Raw genomic sequence first — 27,631 nt, 5'->3', positions numbered from 1 at the left:
TACTGTTTGGCATTTAATGTTTGATGTTTTTGTTTTTTATGGCACAGGAGGCATGTAGTGTTGCAAAGACCTGGGTGACACCATTCTGTATGTTGTGCACAAGGGGATTAACTTGCAGACCCCACGTGCGTGAGCAGAATGGTGTACTGTCAGACGTATTGAATAAAAAGCTCACGGAGCCAGGTGTAGTTAGGCTGAGACGTACTACAATCCAAAGTGCTGTGTCTGCATGGTCTTTCTGTGTGTTATCAGGGGGGCCTGTACACAAACATTACAGAAAGGAAGAAGCGGTGAAAGAAACACAGCCGCATGCCGGGGTGGGCGAGGCCGTCGGAGCCGGGGTGGTGGAGAACTAGAGTGGTGACTGGGGGCTGGGAGGCGGCCACTACAAGCATTGAATACTGATGGGGCGGGAGAAGGGTTAGAGGTGTTTGACTCCAAGAGTGCATAATGTGATCAATGCCTCTGTTTGGAAACAAACTGCCTTCCCATTGCAGCTATGAAGTTGTGGCACTACACCACCATAAAAAGGATACTTTGGGCAGAGTTTAGATGTAACGTGTATTTTGTCCAGGTTGATAATAAAAATTCCTCAGAAATTATGAAGGCTGATTTTCCAGCACTCTAAGAAATCAATAATTTTTTTTCAAACCTTATTCAATGAGTTCATAAGGAAATTTTTGATACAGGTGTGAGATTGAGCCATATTTGTTACTTAATGTTTAAAAATATTTTCTTTTAAGTTCAATGTGTTTCACTCTGGTGGGTAGTTTCCAATAATTAAAATGGTTTTGTTTGGGGCACACTGGACCAGCCACTGTCAGCTTGACTCCCTCCTGCCGCCGCAGCAAACACCCAGAGCGGCCGCAGGGCGGAGGGAGCATCCGGCACTACAGCCCCCAGACTTCCCAGCACCGGAGGCAGAACTCGCCAACACCGGCACCTCTCGCGCCAGGAGGCGCATAAGAAGCACCACAGCCCCTGCGGAGTGGGCGACCTTGTTTTGTTTAGGGCACACCGGACCAGCCACTGTCAGCTTGACTCCCTCCCGCCGCTGCAGCAAACACCCAGAGCGGCCACAGAGCGGAGGGAGCATCCTGCACTACAGCCCCCAGACTTCCCAGCACCGGAGGCGGAACTCGCCAACACTGGCACCTCTCGCGCCAGGAGGTGCATAAGAAGCACCACAGCCCCGCGTCGCGGGACGCGCGCGGGACTGCGCCAGGCTAAGCCCGGGCAAAGGGCGGGCTGTCTGTGGCCGTCCGGGGACTACAGGGGACGGGACGGGCCACTCCCTTACCAGTGATATCCAAATTCACATGGATTCAGCGTTTACTGTAAAGGTACTGTCATTTAGATTTCCTAGCCCTTCACCCATTGCTCATTGACTCTGCGAGTTTCTATAGGAGTGAGAGTGTTATATTTGTGTTGTGCGGGACTTGTTATTTTCCCTAATTCCGTTTTCAATATCTAGCTGTCAATTAAGCTATCACCCCCTAGCAAAAATGAGCAACCACGGCAAGAAATCTAAATTAGCTGCATCTCGCCCTAACACTAGACTTCAGGCAACATTGCCACAGCCCTTGCCAACATTGACGGCTATTGAGAAAATGCTATAACAAACAATAGGGGTGGTGGCCAACGCAATCAAACATACAGAAAGAAGATTATCCTTTCCACCCACAGCATGTCTTAACCCCTTCGCTGCTAGGCCTTTTCCCCTCCTGTGCTGAGCCCTTTTTTGGCAATTTGGGGTAGTGCGCGCTTAGGCCCCTGTAACTTTTTGACCACATAAGGTATCCACGCCAAATTTGCGTCCCTTTCTTCCAACATCATGTGGAATCCAAAGGTGCCCAGGGTTTCTGGATTCTCTTGGAGGGGTCCCAGAAAGTAACCAAAATACAGTGATTTTTTTGTTTTTTTTTAGAAAAATTGGAAAAACGGGCTGCAAATGAAAGCCTCTGGGTTTTTCCCTAAAAAAGTTATCAAAAAAGGGTTTGTGGGGCTGAAATCTCCATTTTCATAGCTTTTAGGGAATGGCAGTCTTTTGTCAGAGAACCGACATTTTTCACACAGCATTGGCATTTTTCTGTGACATAGCCTATTTTTGCTATTTTTAGAGCTTTCTACCTCCTTCCAGTTAATGGTAGAAAAGAGTTTGAAAGCAATAATGGATCCTGGAATGCTGTACATTTTCAAAAAGTACACAAAATTGTGAATTCTGAAAGGGGTCATTTGTCTAAATCCATGAAGGTTTCTTTATAGAAATTAACAGTTAAATTTCGAAAAAATTGAAAATTTGTTAAAAAAAACAGCCTGTTGTCTCAACGTTTTCACCTATAACTTTTTCTAATTTTGAGAACTCTTGGAAAGCAATATACCGTTACGTCCGTTAGACCTTCCTGGTTGTGGGGATATATAGGACTTGTAGTGTCACCAAGAACCCGACGAACCCAGATCCAAAAACTGAGCAGCAACTTGCAATGGTATTTTTTCATTTACCGGGTATAGAGCACTTTGTTTTGGAAAATGTATACATGGAAAAATCTGCATGAAAGTCACCTATGTATTTCTGAATTGGGTACAAAATATAGAGTTCAGAAACAGTATATAATTGCTAATTTTCAAAATTGGGAATACTCATACTAGCATGAGAATTATTGGTCATTTTTCAAAAATATGTTTTTTTAAACACAATGTGTTTCATTGAAAGGGAGAAATGCATGAAAGCTCAATGGGTAATAACAGTTAATTTACAAATTTAAATTACCCCAATTCTCCTGATAAAAACGGTACCTCACTTGTGTGGGTTGGCCTTGTGCCTGCGACAGGAAACGGCGCAAAATGCAATGTGCTCACACCTAAATATTGCAGTTACAAATTGACCCTTTTTTGGCAAAGTGCCTACCTGTAAGTTTGGCACCCTAGCTCTGCCGGCACCTAGGGAAACCTTGCAAACCTATACATTTTTAGAAAAGTAGACACCCAGGGAAATTCAGGATGGGGTGACTCGACTGCCTACCCGCAGGTTTTGTTTCCCAGAATCCCTTGCAAAGCTAAGAATTTGGCAAAAAAAACACATTTTCCTGACATTTCTGTGGAGGAAAGTTCTGGAATCTGTGTGGATCAACAAATTTCCACCCACCCAGCGTTTCCCCATGTCTCCCGGAAAAAATGGTACCTCACTTGCGTGGGTAGGCATAGTGGCTGCGACAGGAAACAGCACAAAAGGCAACATGGTCGCACCTCAATTTTCCAGTGAAATTTTGAGCTTCTTGGACAAAAAGACTACCTTTAGTTTTTGCGCCCTGGCTCTGCCATAACCTAAAGAAACCTAGCAAACCTATACATTTTTCAAAAGTAGACACCCAGGGGAATTCAGGATGGGGTGACTCCTCTGCCTACCCCCAGGTTTTGTTACCCAGAATCCCTTGCAAAGCTAAGATTTTGACAAAAAAAACACATTTTCCTGACATTTCTGTGGTGGAAAGTTCTGGAATCTGTGTGGATCAACAAATTTCCACCCACCCAGCGTTCCCCCATGTCTCCCGGGAAAAATGGTACCTCACTTGCGTGGGTAGGCATAGTGGCTGCGACAGGAAACAGAGCAAAACGCAGCATGGTTGCAACTCAATTTTCCAGTGAAATTTTGAGCTTTTTGGACAAAAAGACTACCTTTAGTTTTTGCGCCCTGGCTCTGCCAGCACCTAGGGAAACCTAGCAAACCTATACATTTTTTAAAACTAGACACCCAGGGAAATTCAGGATGGGGTGACTCCTCTGCCTACCCCCAGGTTTTGTTACCCAGAATCCCTTGCAAAGCTAAGATTTTGACAAAAAAAACACATTTTCCTGACATTTCAGTGGTGGAAAGTTCTGGAATCTGCGTGGATCAACAAATTTTCACCCACCCCGCGTTCCCCTATGTCTCCCGGGAAAAATGGTACCTCACTTGCGTGGGTAGGCATAGTGGCTGCGACCGGAAACAGTGCAAAACGCAACATGGTCGCATCTCAATTTTCCAGTGAAATTTTGAGCTTCTTGGACAAAAAGACTACCTTTAGTTTTTGCACCCTGGCTCTGCCAGCACCTAAGGAAACCTAGCAAACCTATACATTTCTGAAAACTAGACACACAGGGGAATTCAGGATGGGGTGACTCCTCTGCCTACCCCCAGGTTTTGTAACCCAGAATCCCTTGCAAAGCTAGGATTTTGACAAGAAAAACACATTTTCCTGACATTTCAGTGGTGGAAAGTTCTGGAATCTGCATGGATCAACAAATTTCCACCCACCCCGCGTTTCCCCATGTCTCCCGGGAAAATTTGTACCTCACTTACGTGGGTAGGCATAGTGGCTGCGACCGGAAACAGCGCAAAACGCAACATGGTCGCACCTCAATTTTCCAGTGAAATTTTGAGCTTCTTGGACAAAAAACCTACCTTTAGTTTTTGCGCCCTGGCTCTGCCAGCACCTAAGGAAACCTAGCAAACCTATACATTTTTAAAAACTAGACACCCAGGGAAATTCAGGATGGGGTGACTCCTCTGCCTACCCCCAGGTTTTGTTACCCAGAATCCCTTGCAAAACTAAGATTTTGACCAAAAAAAACACATTTTCCTGACATTTCTGTGGTGGAAAGTTCTGGAATCTGAGTGGATCAACAAATTTCCACCCACCCAGCGTTCCCCCATGTCTCCCGGGAAAAATGGTACCTCACTTGCGTGGGTAGGCATAGTGGCTGCGACAGGAAACAGAGCAAACGCAACATGGTCGCACCTCAATTTTCCAGTGAAATTTTGAGCTTTTTGGACAAAAAGACTACCTTTAGTTTTTGCGCCCTGGCTCTGCCAGCACCTAGGGTAACCTAGCAAACCTATACATTTTTAAAAAATAGACACCCAGGGGGATTCAGGATGGGGTGACTCCTCTGCCTACCCCCAAGTTTTGTTACCCAGAATCCCTTGCAAAGCTAAGATTTTGACAAAAAAAACACATTTTCCTGACATTTCTGTGGTGGAAAGTTCTGGAATCTGTGTGGATCAACACATTTCCACCCACCCAGCGTTCCCCCATGTCTCCCGGGAAAAATGGTACCTCACTTGCGTGGGTAGGCATAGTGGCTGCGACAGGAAACAGCGCAAAACGCAACATGGTCGCACCTCAATTTTCCAGTGAAATTTTGAGCTTCTTGGACAAAAAGACTACCTTTAGTTTTTGCGCCCTGGCTCTGCCAGCACCTAAGGAAACCTAGCAAACCTATACATTTTTGAAAAGTAGACACCCAGGGTAATTCAGGATGGGGTGACTCCTCTGCCTACCCCCAGGTTTTGTTACCCAGAATCCCTTGCAAAGCTAAGATTTTGACAAAAAAAAAAAAAATTCCTGACATTTCAGTGGTGGAAAGTTCTGGAATCTGCGTGGATCAACAAATTTCCACCCACCCCGCGTTCCCCCATGTCTCCCGGGAGAAATGGTACCTCACTTGCGTGGGTAGGCATAGTGGCTGCGACCGGAAACAGCGCAAAACGCAACATGGTCGCACCTCAATTTTCCAGTGAAATTTTGAGCTTCTTGGACAAAAAGACTACCTTTAGTTTTTGTGCCCTGTCTCTGCCAGCACCTAAGGAAACCTAGCAAACCTATACATTTTTAAAAACTAGACACCCAGGGGAATTCAGGGTGGGGTGACTCCTCTGCCTACCCCCAGGTTTTGTTACCCAGAATCCCTTGCAAAGCTAAGATTTTGGAAAAAAAAACACATTTTCCTGACATTTCAGTGGTGGAAAGTTCTGGAATCTGCGTGGATCAACAAATTTCCACCCACCCAGCGTTCCCCCATGTCTCCTGGGAACAATGGTACCTCACTTGCGTGGGTAGGCATAGTGGCTGCGACCGGAAACAGCGCAAAACGCAACATGGTCGCACCTCAATTTTCCAGTGAAATTTTGAGCTTCTTGGACAAAAACACTACCTTTAGTTTTTGCGCCCTGGCTCTGCCAGCACCTAGGGAAACCTAGAAAACCTATACATTTTTGAAAAGTAGACACCCAGGGGAATTCAAGATGGGGTGACTCCTCTGCCTACCCCCAGGTTTTGTTACCCAGAATCCCTTGCAAAGCTAAGATTTTGACCAAAAAAACACATTTTCCTGACATTTCTGTGGTGGAAAGGTCTGGAATCTGCGTGGATCAACAAATTTCCACCCACCCAGCGTTCCCCCATGTCTCCCGGAAAAAATGGTACCTCACTTGCGTGGGTAGGCATAGTGGCTGCAACAGGAAACGGTTCAAATCATACGGTGGTGAATTTACAATAACCAATAGCAACATTACCTTTTTTTTGGGGGGGGGGGACTGAGTTTTTGGACCGGGGCTCGGCGGGCATCTTTGGAAAGTACCAAACCCAAACAGTTCTAAAAACTAGACACCCGAGGGAGTCCAGGGAGGTATGGCATGCGTGGGTCCCCCAATGTTTCCTCCTTGAAAGCCCCCGGGTGTCTACTTTTCAGAAATGTGTGGGTTTGGTAGGTTTCCCTAGATGGCCGTCTAGCACGGGGCCAAAAACCCAGGTAACCCCTCTTGCAAAAGCTGGTGGTATTGACATTCAATACCACCGGCTTTTGCAAGAGGGGTTACCTGGGTTTTCGGCCCCGTGCTAGACGGCCATCCAGGGAAACCTACCAAACCCACACATTTCTGAAAAGTAGACACCCAGGGGCTTCCAAGGAGGTATGGCTTGCGTGGATCCTCCAACGTTCCTTTACCCAGAATCCCTTGCAAACCTCAATTTATGTTGAAAAAATCAGTTTTTTAACACTTTTTTTGTGTGGGAAAGCGTGGCGTCACTGGGCTCACACAAATTTCCACCCACCCAGCGTTCCCCAAAGTCTCCCGATAAAAATGGTACCTCACTTGCGTGGGTAGGCATAGTGGCTGCAACAGGAAACGGTTCAAATCGTACGGTGGTGCATTTACAATAGCCAATTGCAAAACAACCTTGATTTTCGGGGGGGGGTCACCTGAGTTTTTGGCCCGGGGCTCGGTGGTATTCTTTGGAAAGTACCAAACCCAAACAGTTCTGAAAACTAGATACCCGGGGGAGTCCAGGGAGGTATGGCATGCGTAGGTCCCCCAATGTTTTCCTACCCAGAACTCCTTGTAAACCTTAAAATTAGGTAAAAATATCACTTTTCCAAACTTTTTTGCGTGGGATCTCCGTGTCGGCAAAAATGTACTACCACCCAGCGTTCACCTTGTTCTCCCGAGTAAAAGGATACCTCACTTGTGTGGGTGCCCCAAAGCAGAACAGTCGAAAAGGACTTTTGAAAAAGTATTATTTATGTTTTACAAATTAAGCCCCACTGCCTTAGACACAGGCCTTGGGCCCACCCACACAAGTGAGGTATCATTTTACTCGGGAGAACAAGGGGAAAGCTGGGTGGTAGGACATTTGTGTCGACACGGAGATCCCACGCAAAAATGTTTTTTTTACCAAAATTTATGGTTTGCAGGGATTTCTGGGTAGGAAAACATTGGGGGACCCACGCATGCCATACCTCCCTGGACTCCCCCGGGTGTCTAGTTTTCAGAACTGTTTGGGTTTGGTACTTTCCAAAGATGCCCGCCGAGCCCCGGTCCAAAAACTCAGTCCCCCCCCCCAAAAAAAAGGTAATGTTGCTATTGGTTATTATAAATTCACCACCGTACGATTTGAACCGTTTCCTGTTGCAGCAACTATGCCTACCCACGCAAGTGAGGTACCATTTTTTCCGGGAGACATGGGGGAACGCTGGGAGGGAGGAAATTTGGGTGAGCCCAGTGATGCCACGCTTTCCAACACAAACATTGATGAAAAAAATTAATATTTTTAACTAATATTGAGGTTTACAGGGGATTCTGGGTAAAGGAACGTTGGAGGATCCACACAAGCCATAGCTCCTTGAAAGCACCTAGGTGTCTACAATTCAAAAATGTATGGTTTTGGTAGGTTTCCCTAGTAGCCCATCAATTCCAGACACATACACACATACTGGTTGGATTTGGCACGAGGGCAAGTGATGGTTCAGTATATAAAAGAACATTAACAAGAGATTTCCCAAAAATAAAATGCACTGTCAATTACATGGACAAAGAAACTGAACCAATGACTTGCAGCTCGTGAGCTGTAAAGCCAGCGTCAAGGCACCAACCGCTTTACAGGCCATTCACACTCCATTCATACCTGAAACAAAGAAAAACAAATAACACCACCAGGCACAAAAGGAACACATCACAAGATTTACCCAAAAAAACACAGAGCACCCTACCTGAAAAATATTTTTTTAATAAAACACAGCAAACAAGTCCTCAAACACACACACTGGTTGGATTTAACACGAGGGTGAGTGAAGGTTCAACATATACAGTTCTATTAGCAAGCAAATTCACAAATAATGAAATGCACTGCTAATAATTGAGAGAACGAGAAACTGAACCATTGACTCACAGCTCGTGAGCTGTAAAGCCACGACAAGGCACCAACCTCTTTACAGGCCATTCACACACCTTTCATACATCTGACACAAACAAAACATGCACACCGCCAGCCGCAGGCCCTTCACATCAAAACACTCACACCAACAGACAGCGCCATTCAAGGGCCCATCACATTCACACGCCCACATTCCAGACACAGCAAATACACAAATTGATGGACTGGGTGGAGTGGCACTCAGCTAGCACTGTGTTTAGTGACCATCAGAAAGTAAATACTCACACACTGCCAGCCAAGCGCAAGTCCACCAACACCACCAACCAAGCACCTGTCCACACACACCCCCAGCCAAGCACCTACCCTTGCACACAAACACCAAAGCACCATCCATTCACACCGCCAGCCGAGCACCAATCCTTGCACACAACCAGCAAAACACCATCCACTCACACTGCCAGACAAGCACCTAACCATGCACTCCGCCAGCCAAGCAAAAATCCACGCACCCCCCAAGTACAACTCCAATCCATGCACTATGCCAGCCAAGCACCAGAACACGCACACCACCAGCCAAGCGCCATCCACTCACACCGGCTGACAAGCACCTAACCATGCACTCCGCCAGCCAAGCAAAAATCCACGCACCCCCAAAGCACAACTCCAATCCATGCACTATGCCAGCCAAGCACCAGTTCACGCACACCACCAGCCAAGCGCCATCCACTCACACCGCCAGACAAGCACCTAACCATGCACTCCGCCAGCCAAGCAAAAATCCACGCACCCCCCAAGCACAACTCCAATTCATGCACTATGCCAGCCAAGCACCAGAACACGCACACCACCAGCCAAACGCCATCCACTCACACCACCAGCCAAGCACCTAACCATGCACTCTGCCAGCCAAGCAAGAATCCACTCACCCCCCAAGCACAACTCCAATCCATGCACTATGCCAGCCAAGCACCAGAACACGCACACCACCAGCCAAACGCCATCCACTCACACCACCAGCCAAGCACCTAACCATGCACTCTGCCAGCCAAGCAAGAATCCACTCACCCCCCAAGCACAACTCCAATCCATGCACTATGCCAGCCAAGCACCAGACTGCGCACACCACCAGCCAAACGCCAGTCCACGCACACCGACAATCCAAGCACAATGCTGCACACACCACCATTGAAATTTAGACTTTTTTTTAAGATATACCAGAAATCAAATGATGAAACCTACAAATCTGCTAACACAAATTCAAAAACTAAATGCTGTGCACTAATGCACACCTTGAAGCAGACTAAAAAATATAACAGAATACAGACCAGACAGTACACTTACAAGCTCAATGAAACTCCCAAAACTTCTTTTGTGTGTGGTACGATTTAAAACAAGCTGGCAACACAATCCAGGTTTTGAAGGACAGTCAGGGCAGTACAAACGAGACTCCCTCCGCACTTCTCTTCGCCAACAGACTCTACATCTTTTAGTGGGATTGTCTTTTGCAGTTGTGGGAGGAATGTATTCTGGAAAGTGACGTTCTTTCAGTCTAGCCACTTCCTCCACCACTCCAAATCTTGGGACACTTGCCTGTTCCACTAGTACAAGGCTGCCTATTATAGTCTCCTGAAACTTAACAAAAGGCATCTTTACCTCAGGACAAGATTTCTGAAACACAACGAAAGCATTAAAGGATGCCAAGTGGAAAAGATGAATAGCCAACTTCTTGTACCAAATGTAAGACTTTCGAAGAGCAGCATAAGGTTCCAACCTCTGATCTACTCTGTCAACACCACCCATGTACTTATTGTACTGTAAAATGCACACAGGTTTACGCACTTCAGCACGCACACCCCGAACAGGCAGAGCTTCAATGCTTTCATCATGGATTGTAGTCAGCATATACACATCTCTCCTGTCTGAAAACTTCACAGCTAGAAGATTCCCACATCGCAATGCAGTAGACTGTCCCCGCACAAGCCTTTTGCAAACAAGTTCAATTGGGAAACCTTTCCGGTTACTGCGCATCGTGCCACAAGCAACAGTGCCCACTTTGGCCAATTCCTTGAACAAACGCACACTAGTGTAGAAGTTATCTACATATAAATGGTGGCCTTTGTTAAACAATCGTCTACCTAGTTCCCACACAATTTTCTCAGTCACTCCAAAAGTGGACGGACAAGCAGAAGTGTTAATGCTGGAATCCTTACCAGTGTACACCCTGAAATTATAAACATATCCAGTCTCACTGTCACAAAGCATATACAGTTTGATTCCATAGTGTGCCCTCTTACTAGGAATATACTGCCTAAAAACCAAGCGGCCCTTGAACAATACCAAAGACTCATCCACAGCTATTTCTTTTCCAGGAGCAAAGATCTCAGAAAAACGATCAACAAAGTGATCAAGGACAGGCCGAATCTTAAAAAGACGGTCACAATCAGGGTGATCGCGTGGCAACGCTAATTCATTATCAACAAAATGCAACATGCGAAGAAGAAGCATATACCGATCACGAGTCATAACTGCTGGAAATATAGATGTTGCCATCAAGGGACTAGTGGACCAATAAGAAGACATTGATGGCTTCCTTAGCAAGCCCGTCAAAAAAATTAATCCCAAAAACTTCTTCATCTCTTCAACATATGTGGGAGACCAATGGGTAGCTCTAGAATGGGGCTTAAGGCTGGCACTGTGGTCCCTCAAATACTGCTCTGCATACAAATTAGTTTGCTCCACAATCTCTTGCAAAAACTCATCGTCAAAAAACAACTGAAATTGAAATGGCAGAAAATTGTCAGTATTCACTCTACACCCTGGAACACCAGTGAAGTCTGGCAATTCCGGCTGTACCATGCCAGGGGCAACCCAGACGTCATCACTAACATCGGAAGAAGTAGCCACCCTAGCCTGCAGCCCAGATGCCTCTTGCTGCACTACATCAACGGGAACACTTGCATCCCCAGCTGCCTCATGCATCTCAACATCAACAGAAGAACTCGCCTCCCCAGATGCCACTTGCTGCTCAACAACAACAGAAAGACTAGCAGCACCAGATGCCTCATGCTGCTCTACAACAGGAACACTAGCAGCACCAGATAACCCTTGGTGAACCACACCAATGTGAAGCCTTTTGGGCACACCCTTTACCACACTTGCCTCTTCCCGACGAGAAAAAAAGGGAAACCTTGAGGACCTAGGCTGCCGCTCTGATGGCTCTTGCCTCTCTACCGGCACATCAATGTCCCTCTCTACCACAGGCACTTCATCAGCACTAGAAGAATCATCATCCGATGATGAAGATACCATGCGAAGAGAAAACTCACTGCCTGAATCTTCTGCAGCTTCCTCATGCTCCGAATCGGAGTCAGTGTCTGGACCATGCTCAGAGGAAGACTCAAAAAGCAAACTAACAACGTGCTGAGCAGTCATCCTGCGAGCAGCCATTATCCTTACAAAGCAAGCTACACACACAAGTGAACAACAAGCTACACTGTGCAAAGTAAGAAGTAAACAAGGTAGAGTCTTCACACAAAGATCAATACACTTTAAAGACAATTCAAATCTAACCAAATATAAGAACACTCACCAGCACCTACTCTGCTGAAACACAGCAAAAAGAAAGGAAATCCCACTAGAAAGAAAAAAAGTATAGATTAGACAAAGTACACATCAAGCAGCAATACAAAAAAAAACTAAACAAACAAGAACCACAAAGCCACACAAACAGCAATGACTAGACTTTTCTTAAAAACACATTCATCTAAGGAAAGTAGTACAAAAAACATTTACTTACCAAGCACATGCAACTACACAAGCTGCAAAACCAGCAGTAACTGAACCACAACCTACACCAATACAAACAGCAAAAGCCTGGATCAAAAACAAAGACGAAGTAAAAAAATTAATACTACATTACACAAACAACATAACAAATGAACAAACAACACACAAATGTACCCACAAAATCAGATCCACACAGATGGGCCATCAAAAAGGGCAAAACGGACAAAAGTACAGGTTTATTTGCCCACCGAGGGGCCAGAAAATCTACGTTAAAAGTCCAACCCACCAGGATGCGACCCTTGCAAAAGGGGTCACTTCCTACAATCTAAAATAAAATCCCTGGTGCTAGTGGGAGCATTTCCACCGCACAATCGCAATACTGTGCGCAACCGTGAGGCAGAAATGCCCTGGAAAAAAACATCAGAAGAGAGGAAAATCACTTGCCTCTCCCCTGATGCCTCTTTGCGGCCCCACACCCCCCCAACACTCTCAAAAACAACTTAACACCTCCAGGCGCAGGAAGCAAATGGCTTCCCGACCGCCTGGGAATCCCTGAAGATGTTGACGCGTGCTGTGCGCGCTGATGTCCTCAGGGATTCTCATGGGGATGGGGGCAGCAGAATTAATGTGGTTAACTGTGATGCTGGACAGAGGCACTTGCATCCTTGACTTTCACAAGTGAAATCCAAAAACAGTTCCTATCACCAGGAGCTTCTTTCTCCCCATCTGCTGCTCTCATCAATCTGTGACCATAAGAGGCATGTGAACTCGCACAGAAGACGCCCGTTTGGCCCCGCCCACCAACTAGCGGAGTGCAACATCTTTCCTAAATTTACCCCCTACGATGGACAGCTCACTCAAGGGACCTGTGCACCCATCGGTGCGATGGCATAGTAACACACACGGTCACTGGAGACAAAGCAAGCACTGGAGTTGCAGCACAAATTCAGGAAAACATTCTTCCGCCCAAAAACATTTGCGACCTTTCCACTATGATGGTCAGCTCACACAAGGGACCCCTGCGCACATCTGTGCGATTGCATAGTTACGCACACATGGTCACTGGAGACAAAGATGGCGCTCGAGTAGCAGCACAAATTCAGGAACAAAATCATCAGCCCAAAAACATTTGTGAGCTTCCCACTATGATGGACAGCTCACTCAAGGGACCCCTGCGCACATCTGTGCGATTGCATAGTTAGTTTAATCAGAAAGGGACTAGCTATGTTTATGGGGGGTTTGACAAGATTAGTTTTGCAATCTTAGTGACTCAATCTTGTTTTGTCAAGGGTTTGTGGCACCTGATGGGTGTCCTTATAAAGCCCTCACCCACCAACCTAGTTGGTGGCATGCTTCATCATCGGGCCCACCCAGTGACACCTAGCGTGTCCCGGGTGTGCTACGACGCCTGGTTACAGCGGAGCAGGTATGTCACTGTGTGTGCGGTGAAGGGTGAATAGATAGTGAATTTAAAACGGCTTTGTGGTGGTCCCAGTACTTAGAGGGTAGAGAAACTTTAATACCTGGGCCTCCGTCAGCGGTTAAAAATAAGGCAGAGGGACGTTAGAGGCGAGTTACGACCTCCCACGTCCTTTAGTGAGTCAACATGTTTCAGCCAGTGCCCTATGAGTATGCTGGCTTTCTTCAGGACAAGATTAAAATAGTGTATGCAATTAAAACTAGTGGGTGTGTGGTACAGACTATGTGTCTACACGCCCTAAAGTGTATCTATGTGTGAGAGGGGGGATTCCCTTCTCAAGAAGACCACGCTAGTTTTAGAAAGTTTTCTCCTCAAGGTTATTGAAGTGGCAAGGGGTTGGTCAGGATTTCTGGCCAGAGCCTGCCTTGGACCTGTTGTGCCTCCTTCGCAGAACCGGTGCATAGTTACGCACACATGGTCACTGGAGACAAAGATGGCGCTCGAGTAGCAGCACAAACTCAGGAACAAAATCATCAGCCCAAAAACATTTGTGAGCTTCCCACTATGATGGTCAGCTCACACAAGGGACCCCTGCACACATCTGTGAGATTGCATAGTTACGCACACATGGTCACTGGAGACAAAGATGGCGCTCGAGTAGCAGCACAAATTCAGTAACACATTCATCAGCCCAAAAACATTTGTCACCTTTCCACTACGATGGACAGCTCACACAAGGGACCACTGCGCACATCTGTGCAATTGCATAATAACGGACACATGGTCACTGGAGACAAAGATGGCGCTCGAGTTGCCGCACAAATTCAAGAAAACAAACATCAGCCAAAAAACATTTGTGAGCTTCCCACTATGATGGACAGCTCACTCAAGGGACCCCTGCGCACATCGCTGCGATGGCATAGTAACACACACATGGTCACTGCAGACAAAGCATGTGCTCAAATTGCAGCACAAACACAAAAAAACATTCATCAGCCCAAAAACACTTGTGAGCTTTGCCTAGGCAGGACAGGTGTGTATAATTAGCCACTTCAGGTACACAAAAACTGAAAGTAAAGAAGGACAGAGGCACTTGCATCCTTGAATAAAATTGAGCACTGTAATGAGGATTTGAAAATGACCCCCATCAGCATTTTTTGTTAATAAAATGGGCCAGTAACACACATAATAGGCCCAAAAACACTTTTCTACTCTTTACATAAAAAGCAGAGCGACCCTTCCCCAAGGGGCCGCTCCACGAACAACGAAATTGGCAAAAAATAAATAAATCCCTAGCATTCCAGCTGCACGATCGCACGATCGTGCAGCAGGAATGCTCTAAAGTTGCATCTAGGGAAAGGAAAAGCCTTTCCTTTCCCTTGATGCAAGTTTGAAATCAATCCCCCCCGCCCCAGCCACGAAACGAACCTCTTTTACCGAAGACGCGCGGGAAGCAAATGACTTCCCTGCGCGTCGGTAAACAAAAGGAACCCCCAGTGACGTCAGCGCGCCTCGCGCGCTGACGTCATTGATGATGCGGGCGGGGAGGGCGGGGGGAGGCAGGGGAAGGTCTTCCCCTGCCATCCCCGCAGAAATGAACGAAATCAGGCAGACTCTGGGAGAGCGCTGGCGCTTCCCCCGAGGGTGGGGCTCATGACGAGCTGGGCTCGTCATCAGCGTGCGAGCGCCCTACTCCATGACGAGCCCAGCTCGTCATCAGCCCCGAAGGGGTTAAAGCTCGTGGTGAGGATTGTTCAGTTATTGCAATTGACCTCACGATCTTGGACTCCTATTTAACATCTACATACGCTGAGTTGCCCTGTGCACAGATGCCAGCTGAGACCTCAGTAGATGTTGATTTACCGCAGGTTTCAGTAGAGTCCCTTATAATCAATGATGATAAACCCTGTACTCTGACTCCCCCCCCACCTCTGTGGAATTTTCAAAACCTGGTAGGATGGGCTACAAGACAAAAAAGGATATCTTCCCTAAAAATATGGGTAAAAAGAAGGAGGCCAACCATAATCTGGTGACCCCGTCTGATCATACCCTCCATTCACCTACTGGGATACCATGCTGGGTCACCAATATGGTGGCTGACCTTCAGACAAGTCTGGAGCAAATCATCGCCTCCCATATTAAACCTCTGGTTTCAAAACTGGACAGATTAACCTCCATCTTAAATAATAGGACTGTAGGGACAACAAAGCCACAAAATCTTCAAGGTAATTTGGCACCCCCTACATCTGTTGGTGCTTCTACAAAGGCACCCTGTCATGAAGTAGCTAAGTCCACTGTCCCAGTAGTGTTGAATAAAAACCTAGGGCTAGCAACAACTACTGCCAAGCCCATAAACCCCGTACCTCCCCCCATGTCAAGGGCCAATACACCAGGACATACCATTCTCCCCGTAGTGGACCCTACTGGTAAACCTAGACGACATCCTAAAGAGGGTAAAAATTCGGCACAAACAATGTAGCACCATTACAGAGACCTCCTGTGTCCAAGGCAGTTTCTAATCAATTGCCGTCAATAAATCTGCCCCCAGAAGCACAACCATACATGGTTGCCCTAGTGGGTATCCTGGCCCTTAGTGAGGGGAAAAGAGAACATGAAGTAGATTTATATAATAAGTGTATCCATTGGTTGAGCTTAAATAGACCCTTACCTCCCAATATCTCGGGTCAAATACTGGCAGTGAGAAGAGTAGACTGGATTGGAAGGGGCTCTAAAATAATGGCAGGGGATGTTGTTACAATTAACTTTAGGGACCCCTCTGCTGTGGACTACATCTGTAGAACCCCTTCCCATAGAGATTCCCAAATATTTCCTTTGCCCTTATCCTACTTCTATCCCACCCCTATTCGCAAATCGACCTTTCATTGGAGGCCTCAGCATTTCAGAAATCACCTCACCCCTCCTAATAGGATTCACCACTGGCAGCCATCTGGGGAGGGTATCTTTCCACCTATTCCTACCTACCCGTTGCAAGCCCATTGGAACAGGTTTAGTGTCCTCGAAGAGGTTGACTGACTCACCCAGATAGGTACGTCTCCACAAGAACTTAACAAGGGCAACCTAGCGGAGGGTTTTGCAACAAAGGAAAATATTTTACCCTCTGTTAACAGGGAGAAGATCCCTGTCCTAATAAAATTACGAGGGAGGGGACTAGGGCAGAGCAGAGTTTGGACCAGGGACTCCCTAAAGAACAAGGGGATGTGCAAGGTATAGAAAGGGTCGTGGAAGGAAGTATAAAAATCCTTTTATGGAATGTAGCTGGGCTAAAGAGTAAGCTATTTGTACCGGAATGGTCTTCTTTTATGGCCACACACGATATTTGCTTGATGCAAGAAACTTGGTCCTTAGAGGAGAGTGTCAGTCCCGTTTCGCGACCTACGATCTTCCTGCAGTTTCTGGGGGGAAGGGCCGCCCCTCGGGTGGTCTTTCCATATGTGCAGGCTACCCATGTGGACACAAAATCCCCAGATATCCAATGTGTCTTACTAAAGCCCGTTGATAAATCTTGAGTGGCTATCATAAATATCTACACTAGGCCCACTGTGAATGGAAAGGAATCAAGCACTATTAAAGCACTCGACCTTTTCCTTCAGTCTCTTGACCCCACAACTTCGATAATTCTCGGCGGCAATTTCAACTGCCAGTTCGAGCCCCTGGGTGGATCTGAGTTGTGTGAGGAGGATGAGGTCGACTCGCTTTGGCATATCCCTGCCCCAAGGATTGCCCCTGTAAAAGCCTGGACCTCGTTAGTATTACAAATCAAATCTTTGACCCTTGCAATGTCTCTGCGGGCATGCAACGGAAGGGCCAATAACGAAAGTTCTGGCTTACCCACATATAATAGGACAAACCGTACTTCCACCATTGACTACCTCATGTTAGAAGCCAAACATTGGAACAGGTTTAAAGATTTTAGGGTTGTTCCAAGGCTTGATAGCGACCACAATGCGTTGGCCCTGATGCTCAAGCCTGGTGCATTTGGACTAACTAACCCTGACTCCATCCCTAAGTTGGTAGTGCCACCCTATATTATATCCAACAATAGGAGAAGGGTTAAATGGCCTTCCTGTCTGGATTCCCCTACCCGTCTTGCAGAAATCGACCTGATTGCTACCCCACTAATAAGTGATATGGGTAATACCACCTCTCATGGGTGGGTATAGAGATTCACAGAAAGTTAGTTGTGAGTCTAGGGGACGTATTTTATCCAGTTAGTGGGATTAAGTTGCGTAGGACCAAAACACACCCCTGGCATGACCACGCCTGTAAAAAATCCAAGAAAGACCTTCTTATAGCGATTAAATCTAAGGACATCCTAAAAATTCGAGCATCAAGACTATTGTATAAGAAGGTACTCATCAGGGCCAAGAGTGAATGGGAGGAATCCAGATGGAATGAGCTGAGACAGGCACTCCTCTTAAAAGATTCTAAGACCTTCTGGGCCATTGTTACCTCCTCGGTGGGAGGTGAGAGAGACGCTGGGGTCTCGAATATTGCTTCCATGGTGTGGGAGGCACATTTTAAGTCACTTTACACAAGTCCTGAGATGGAGGGAACTGCGTGTCAAGGTCGGGACAAGTTGTCCAAAGTGGCTTTGGTCCTTCGGACCTGTATGGCCCAGGATTTCCGGCACGAGAATCGACTGCCGGGGGTCCCGGGCCCGGGGTTTAGTCCCCCGGACCTGTATGGCCCAGGACCTCCCGCACGAGCATCGACTGCCGGGGGTCCTGGGCCTTGGGGCTTCCTCCTGTCAAAATCAGGACACTATGCGAGTTCCCGGGATTTCCACGGCCCCAGACTCCCTGCATGAGTAAAGACTGCCGGAGGCCTTGGGCCCTGGATTCCAGATAGGGCAACTGAATGCCCACAATAGGACCGCCACTAATAGTTTAGACTCCATCTCCCTCAGGGAAGTTGAAAAGGCAATTGAGAGACTGCTTCTGATTAAAGCCCCCGGTCTTGACAAGCTCCCGGGAGATCTTTTTCATTCCCAGCCAAAAATCTGGGCTCCATACCTGGTGGTCTTGTTTAATGCAGTTCTACAGGGTTCTGAACTGCCTGAGACCTGGCTGGGAGCTGAGATTGTTCCGATTTTTAAAAAGGGCTGCCCACTCGTCCCATCCAACTACAGACCAATCAGTTTACTTGACACCACCCAGAAGCTGATGGGCCGAATCCTACTTGATAGATTACTAGGCTAGATGGAGGAGAATAAAACTTTGAGCACCCTCCAAGCCGGATTTAGAACAGGGGTCTCGACCTTGGACCAGATCTTCCGGCTCCAGATCCTATACTGGAAAACTGCAAGAGTAGAGGGTGGCAGCCTCTACCTTGTCTTTGTGGACCTGCGGCCGCATTCAATCTGGTTCCTAGGGAGAGGCTCTGGACGGTGTTGGAGGAACTTGGTCTCCCTCCCTACTTATTAGATGCCCTAATCAGACTTCACACGGGGAATTATGCACAGGTGAGGTGTGGGAGGAACGGGGAATTATCAGCTCGCTTCCCTGTTACCCGGGGCGTACGCCAGGGTTGCATTCTGGCCCCCACTCTTTTCAGCCTGTATGTCAATGGTCTGATAGATAAACTTAATTGCGTTAGGGATAACGATGCTCCACGCCTGGCCACTGATAGGGTGCCCGCTCTGATGTTCGCGGACGACACTTTGTTGTTGTCGCGGACATCATCGGGCAGCCAGCGGGTCCTGGACGTGTTTGTTTCCTTTTGTGCCTCACGGGGATTGGAGGTCAACTTGGAGAAAAACAAGTTTATGATTTTCAATCCCCCGAGGCACACCCGCCCAAATCCCACACTGAATGGAACTCCACTAGAGCGAGTCAAGACTTTTATATACCTGGGGGTCACATTGACTGAGCACTTTGCATGGGACCATCAAGTTTCCAAATCTTCCCTGAGACTTGCACAGATTATGGGAGGCATAGGCAGATTTCACAGAGCCTCAGCTTTTAAACCAGTTACCCCAGCACTTGAGATATATAAAACACAGGTCAGGTCTGCAGCTTTGTACGCTGCAGAACTTTGGCGACACACGAACGTATGCAACTTACTGAAGGTTGAACAGACCTTCATGCGAAATCTGGTTGCCCTTCCTCAAAGCACGCCCCTTGTACCATTACGCTTGGATCTGGGCTTGGAACCCATTACCGAACTGGTAGCTGCACGACCTCTGCTCTACTGGAGAAGGCTCTGGTCTGTGCCGGAGCTCGCATCCTTTAGAGCAGAGTTCAATACAATTTGGGGGCAGCTAAAGAATAAGAACATACCCTGGTTGGTACATACAAAGGCTCTCCTCTACAAAATTGGCCTACCCCAACTATGGGACACACCAGAGGACAGCTGCACGAGGATGCAAAGGTCTGTACTAGTGGCGGCCGTAAGGTCATATAACCTCAAAATGCTACACTGCTCGACTTTCCTGGGCAGGCTGTCTACTGAGTTCCTACTGATGAAAGCCGAATCCAGGACGTAGGTGTTCCTGGACCTAGTGCAGCCTCCACTTGCAAGAAAACTATACATTCAATTGAGGCACGGCTCTATACCGATTGGGGCATTGACATCTAGATGGGCAAAATTGATGGAGTCCAACTGCCCTGCTTGTAACTACTGTATGGAAGACATTGTGCATATCTTCTTCTTTTGTCCGGCATATAGCGAAATTCGGAAATGCTGGATTATCCCATTGTGCAAAAACCTGGGTTTCAGACAATGTGTACAAGCTTGCAGAGTTTTAACTTACGATACCGCCCCTCCCATTGTCTTTGCTGTCTCCCGATTTTTACTTAGCATGTGGCGGAGAAGATTTGTTTTTATTAATAAGAAATAATGGACTATTGCTTTTCATTTCTTCTCATCTTTGATAACTAACGTTTAATAACTTTTTGAATTTTTATGTATTCATGGTTTTATTCCTGTGCTTATATATATCTTATTGCACTTTTATGGTCATTGACCGAAATAAAGTTATGAAATGGAATGTTAATAAAAAAACATTTAAAGGCTTCGATTTTCATTGTATGTAAATTAAAATGTTCTGGTAAATTCACTTCCTACTCTGGAAGGGGCGCATACCCCTTGTAACTCAGCTTGTCTGTGTGAACACAATCCTGGAGACATTTTGTGTCACTTGTGCAGCTACTGGCATGTACACAGATGACACATGTATGTGTAAATGTATTTGAGCTTATATAGCGCACAGCTACCCACAAAGGGTTTCCCGGCGCTTGCTTAGGGAACCCGTCCTGGTATTCCCCTGTGAGATAACCCTGGCAGGGTATCCACAAGGTGGAAGCCAGGCATTCCGCCGCGAGGGGCCGTTGTGGAGATTAAGCAAGCTATTGCCCAGAGTCGCAGAGTGTGAACCCATGAGTTGAGAAGGCACCGGAGCGAGAATTATCGAGTCCGTGGAATTTTTTGAGCTCAAAACCCGCCGAGGCGGGGAATTGAACCCTGGTCCAGGGCCGATCTCAGCTTCCGGGTCTGCCGCCTCTAACCACTGAGCCACACTTCTCCACTGTGACTCACTTATTTGTCTTTGGATCCAGTATAAAAATGACAGTAAAAAATCGAATAACTTGACTTAATAGCTCTGTTTCGTTACCGTTTTGCTACTAGTAAAATTAACATAACTCATTGGGCCTTGAAATACTAGATAACTCAATGCCATCAATGCCGTACTGCACCAACCCTTGGGATTTGATTAGCAACTGAATACATTGAGGGACTTGTAGTCCAAGTTCTCGTAAAATGATGTTACACCTGTAAACTAAATGATTTGTGAAACAACAAAAATACAATGGCGGGAATATTGTGTCCCTTAACTATATTTACTGGACATGGCACTCTCGGATTTGCCTCTGTGCTTTAAATACTGAGTGTGCAGATTAAGCCACTGAAAAACTCTTAACGTGCTCAAGTAGATGTTATGTTGACACTTTAAGAATTCAGGCCAGTGCAGGAGGTGACCAGGCCACTGAACTATCTCCCTGCACAAGACTTGACACTGCTTCGAAACTGCAGGAGGCAGCCTACCTTCCTCCAAGTCTTGATTGGCTTGTTCCTGCATGGTCTGTGCTTCTCAAACAGATAAGCAGAGTGCATTTGGTTCTTGCCAGTTGCTTATGCAAGAAACATGGCTGTTGGTGCAGCACTTGAACCCTGATGCACCATCAACTCGATGCCTGCCCATTGTCATGTTGAAAGCTTGCCCTGTGTCCTTGCTGGCACATAGTCCAAACCCTGAAAAACATTGGCATGTATCAGACTATCCTGTGTATAACTGCAAATGCCAACACTCCATTAATTATCATTGCTCCCTTAAATGGGAACTCAGGCATCTTGCCGGGAACTGCTGGAGAGAGCTGCACAAAGTTTATTGAATTTCTTTTTTTAATTAATTTTTATAAACTGATACATTAGCATTTCTTTTACGAAGTTAGCCAAACATAGTTTGTACTGCAGTGATTACAGGTACTTTAAAAAATATGTTTAGCTAATCCCCTGTACCTTGACTTGCTGGAAAATTAGGCAAAGGATGATAGAAATAAAGGAGCAGTAAAGAAATGGGTGAAAAGAAGATAAAGAGAGGTTCTGTAGCCTAATTGGACTTATAGCCATGTGGCAAAGCTGACTCCCCACTGGTTAGCTTGTGGCAAGATTGGTAGCCATGTAAGGTCCCCCAACGCCTCTTCGGCAATTGTGGTAGTCTGTGCTGCGATCAAGTTGCACAAACAGTTTGAGTAAATACTGCCCTGCAAGACAAATAAAGTCACAGAGTTAATACGTACTGCTGTTTTGGGGGATCGCTTCGCTGTGCTTGACTGTTTCTAGCCCCATAACCATCGTTCAGCACTGAACGCAAATTTCTGCTTAGGATCGAAGACGGGAAAAAGCGGCAAAAGAAAGGAGCCATGTGCCGGTGCCCAGCAAGTCCGTGGGTTGGTGAGGGTGAGTGCACATTGTGCAGGCCAGCGGGGGTTAACTTGGTGCAACACAGAGCGTCCATGAGAATATTCCAAGAAGTAAAGCAAAAGCACAGGTAACCCAGTTTTATAACTATAAGTTTTATAAAGTAGTCCTGAAGCAATGAATAAGAATGGTCGCCCTGGAGGTTTATTGTAGTTGGGCTGTGCGTTTGGTGTGGGCTAAACAACACCAGAAGAGGCATGACGTACGCATGCTTTTCACAAATGGAGAGAAGGAAAAATGAGGCGACTGTGGTGCGAAGCAAGGGAATGGCAATGGGGGGCTGTAACACCAGACTAAGATACTTCATGTCTCTGTTAGAGAGAGTTCGTGCATGTCCTCTAGAGCTGAAACCTAAAAATTAGTAGATTCTTTGCATATCATAAAAAATACAGAGATCCTCTGTGTTCCCTAACAATGTATGCACATTCAATACATTCTTCAAGAGTTTTTGTTGACCACTTACATATTTTAATATTCTGAAAGGCAAATGAGGGCCGAAGGATGACTTTGTTTGCATGGACTACACCCAAAGGCAAATGAGAAAATGCTTCCTTGTCATTAAGATGCTGCCAGCCTTGCATCCAATAGTAAGGACTTTGCAAACATGTATTGAATCTTCTTCAGTCCCAAAGTACACCATCAGTGCTTAAGCATGCACCGACCCAGTTACACTGAATGCACACTTTTATAAATCAATGCCCAGGTGGCTTCATTACTTCTCACGAAATCAGTTGATAAATCTAACCTTTTGTGACAAAAAATCATTTAGTCATCATTTATTAAACAGAAGACCATCTAACATTCAAGATCATTTTTGTGAAAAAGCAAGTACGAACTTACTGCTACATAGAGTTAAGTAGGTAATACATCATAGGTGAACATGATCACATGACCACCAAGTAGGGCTACCACTCACAAATAAATTCAGAAACTTTATCAGTAAGTATGGAGCACTCAGGTTTGTCAAAGGAGTTTCATTGATGTTATCAATAAGAATTAATGCTGCTCATAAGCTGGGGAAGGGGGTTAAAGCCTTTTAAACACAACAAGAATTATTTTATTCCACAATGAACACCTAAGTTACAAACAGAGAATGATGAAGAAGGTTGCTATTCTGTCCATGAATGGCAATAAAAGATAATTCACCCCAAAAGCATACTATGGGCCTGATTTGGATTTTCAGCGGATGGGTTTCTCTGTCACAACAGTGAAGGATGGGTTTCTCTGTCACAACACTGATGGATATCCCATCTGCCGAAATCTAAATATAAAGGATATTATGGGATTTATATTTCAACGGATGGTATATCCTTCACCAAAACTAAATCAGGGCCTACATAATACCCCTAGAGATTGCGAAGAACCCCAGAGCTACATCCAGAGATCTACAGGCTTATGTCAACATCGTACACATTAAGCCTCAAGATTCTATGATTCGAACAAGCATGGCTCTTATTCGAGGATAGTAAGAAGAAAAAAACCTAATTTCCAAAAAGAACACTGCTGCATATTCATGGTTTTACAAACAGCACCCGGATGAACCACAAGACTATTGTTTTTCTTTCTGTGCTGAAAACATTAATTCACATTGCTTTCCACCATAAATAAAGATAGCCCCTGTAAATAAATTTAAGAAAATTGTGTTAAACATTGCTCTGTCATCAGCAGCAGAGCAAATGGCAGACATTTGTAGGTACTGTCCTTGCTGCAGCCCCAAATATGAGCATGAAATGCGAAATCATAGAAGAGAACCTCATGTATGATGGCTGCGGGAAAGTGGATTATTAGTTGGGGTGGATAGTAGTTCCCATCAAGAAATGGTCATTGTTCTTTTGAGGTAGGGAAAAACCCCTAGTAGTTATGGCACAGAGCAGAAAGGCTTAATTTAAGAATGAATGTAAAGCATTTAGAAGTACCAAAACAGTTGAAAAGTCAAAAACACAACGCAATAAAAATACCACTACAATTTATAAAAGTAGAGAATCATTTAATGAACAAAATGACATACATTCAAAAAGGCGAAACGAAGGTATGAATTTTTAAAGTTTACATTTAAAAATAGCACCAAAAAGCATTAAGAGACAACCACAGTTATCTGGTTGTGCATAACCAGGATGTAGGTGTGATTTAAAGCCAACCAGAATGCAGTGCTGGTCAGATACATAAACGAGGTTCATTCTGATCAGAAGTTTTACTTTCTGACTTAGACTCAGAGAGGACATTAAAAATCTCCAGCGGGGCAAGAAATCTATTTGTGGCCAGATTGACTCTATAAGGCTAGACTTTTGTTGAGGTCCTGCTGAAACAGCTTTACTGCTGTGGAAAATCTTAGCGTGGAAGCAATCTGAACCTTCGACCCAGAGGCAACCTGCAGGTTTGTCCTGGTTTGCCGGAGGTCTTTTGGGCCAAAATGTTTCTAAGTTCAAGGTTTCTCAGGATTTTAGGATTTTAGGAGGTGCACTTTGACACAGCCAGGGGTCTCAGGAGCTCAGGAACAGCACATAAACGGCAAAGCTTACCCCACCAGAAGTATGCAGTAGGCTTCAGGGCAGGTCCAGTAGAAACTTGTCAGCAGGACTCTTCAGGAAAAAGGCTTCTAACATTTTGTTCTGTCCCTTTAGCTTACCAGGTCAGCTATCTGACCATTGGAGTCCACTTCTTTGTCTTGGCTACACGTGGGAGCTGGGTCACCCTTTCTGGTTTCCTCACAGTTCTCAAACGTAAATGTGGTCCTTATGGTGTCCTCTGCAGGTCTGGTAGTGCTTGGCAGAAGGTCTTTGTGTCCCTGAGACTTCAGAACAGGAGACCAGCACACACAAGCCCTTGGATATTCTTCAATCAGAATTCTCCCCTCAAAGTTCTAGTCTTTTTCCTTCCCTTGGCAGAAGCAGTAACTGCAGGCCAACCCCACACAGCATACAGCAAAGGGGCAGTACTCCTCCTCACAACTCTCCATCTCTTCTCTTTGGCCAAGTTTCTTTTGAGTCCAGAAGTGATTTAAATTCCCTGGGTTTTAAGGTCCATTATTTATACCCCAATGTGTCTTTGCTCTCTTTGTGGTAAGGGTCTCTGAGACCAGTCCAAACCAGTTCTGTCCTGTCTGGTGCAGCATGACCAAAGGGGGTGAAGCCAGCATTGTGCAAAGGCGGCACAGCCTATTCAGGTGCAAGTGAAACTCCTCCAACCCCTCTAAATGCAGCCAAGGTCTATTCAGCCTAGATATGAGTCAACCCGGAAAGGCAAGACACACCACAACTCTCCTTGTGGCTGTCTACGGTAAATGCACATCCCCAGCTTCTATCACTCCAAAACCAGACAGTTATTACACAGAACAGAAGAGGAATACAGAATGGTTAAACAAGAAAAAGCCTACTTTTTAAAAGTTGTATTTTCAAGGATACAATTTAAAAACCATCTACCTAAAAAGATGTGTTGATAAATTCTGAGTTCAGAGAGCCTAAACTCTATTTCTGTTGTCCAAATGGAAAGTGAAACTTGTAAAAAGTTACAAAGTAACTCCTATGTTATTATATGGCACTGATAGCCTTTCAATAGTGAAAAACGAAATACACAGTATTTTACTGTTGGGAATGTCACACATACCAGTACATGTCCTACCTTTCACATACACTGCACCCTGCACATGGAGTATCAGGGGCCTACCTGTAAGTGCGTTCGATGTAAGAGAAGGGAAGGTTTGGGCCTGGCAAGTGGGTGCACTTGCCAGGTCGATATGGCAGTTAAAAACTGCAAGCACAGACACTGCAGTGGCTGGTTTGAGATACATTTACAGGCTACTTGTGTGGGTGTCACAATCAGTGCTGCAGGCCTACTAGTAACATTTAATTTACAGACCCTGGGCAAACACAGTGCACTGTACTAGCGGCTTACCAGTAAATCAATTATGCTAATCATGGATATCCAATTATAATATCAATTTACACAGAGAGCATATGAACTTTAGCACTGAACAGCAGTGCCAAAATGCTCAGAATCCTAAAGCCAACCAAAACAGGTCAGGGAGAAACAGGAGGAAGAAGCAAATAAAACTTGGGAATAACCCTGTAAAAAGACCATTTCCAACAGCCTATAAGTAACACATGCATATTTTTCAAGTAACACACCCCATCAGAAGCCCACCAGGAGTGTCAGGTCTTGTTAAGTTAGTCCATCTTGTGCACCACTTCTACTTCAACTGGATGAACACTCATTGAGAGAGAACACTGGAACCAATAACATAATATCACCCAATACAATTGGGTGGTAAAATACCGAATTCAGGTGTACATGCACATTTGCAGATTCGGTAATTCTAAAATAAGAATTACCTACATCTGCCCCCTTCCTATTTACCTACTCTTAAATACCAAATCGGTATGATTCGGTATTTAAGAGTAGGCAAATAGGAATTACCTACATCGGGCCCTCAATTTCCACGACGGCCCCAGTACCTTGAGACCCTTAAGGGTGAATAGTTGGCACTTTACAAATACTGGATTTACAGGGAGGCACATAGCTATCATTTCATATAATGCTTTAACAACTGCCCAAATGCTTTGTAATTGTGCATTTTCTGTTCCATTCTAATGTATTCCTTTAGTGTGAAGGTAATAATAAAGGGAAAATGTTAATTCATAAAACGTTTAGGAATAAAAGTACCAAGGAAGCTTTATAAAATAGATTTTTTTGTCATTAGTGTGGGTTCCACCACAGTAATAATGATGAACCTTCCAGAGAGCTTGTGATTAAATAAATACCAGTTTTTTGTACTAATAACAATAAACACTAACATATAAGAATACAAACTATTTTCCAATCTGTGTTCTAACATTTCTTTTTTGTTTTCCCTCATAATGCCTTTATTCTCATCCACAGGTCTCCATATAATGGGCCTATTCTCCATCAAGGACATATTCCTTTTTCCACCCTGTGAATAATTGGAATGCTAGGCTTG

This window comes from Lissotriton vulgaris, chromosome 4_1 (assembly GCF_964263255.1).
Source record: "Lissotriton vulgaris chromosome 4_1, aLisVul1.2, whole genome shotgun sequence".
In the NCBI taxonomy this organism is placed as follows: Eukaryota; Metazoa; Chordata; class Amphibia; order Caudata; family Salamandridae; genus Lissotriton; species Lissotriton vulgaris.
This window is presented reverse-complemented; position numbering follows the sequence as displayed.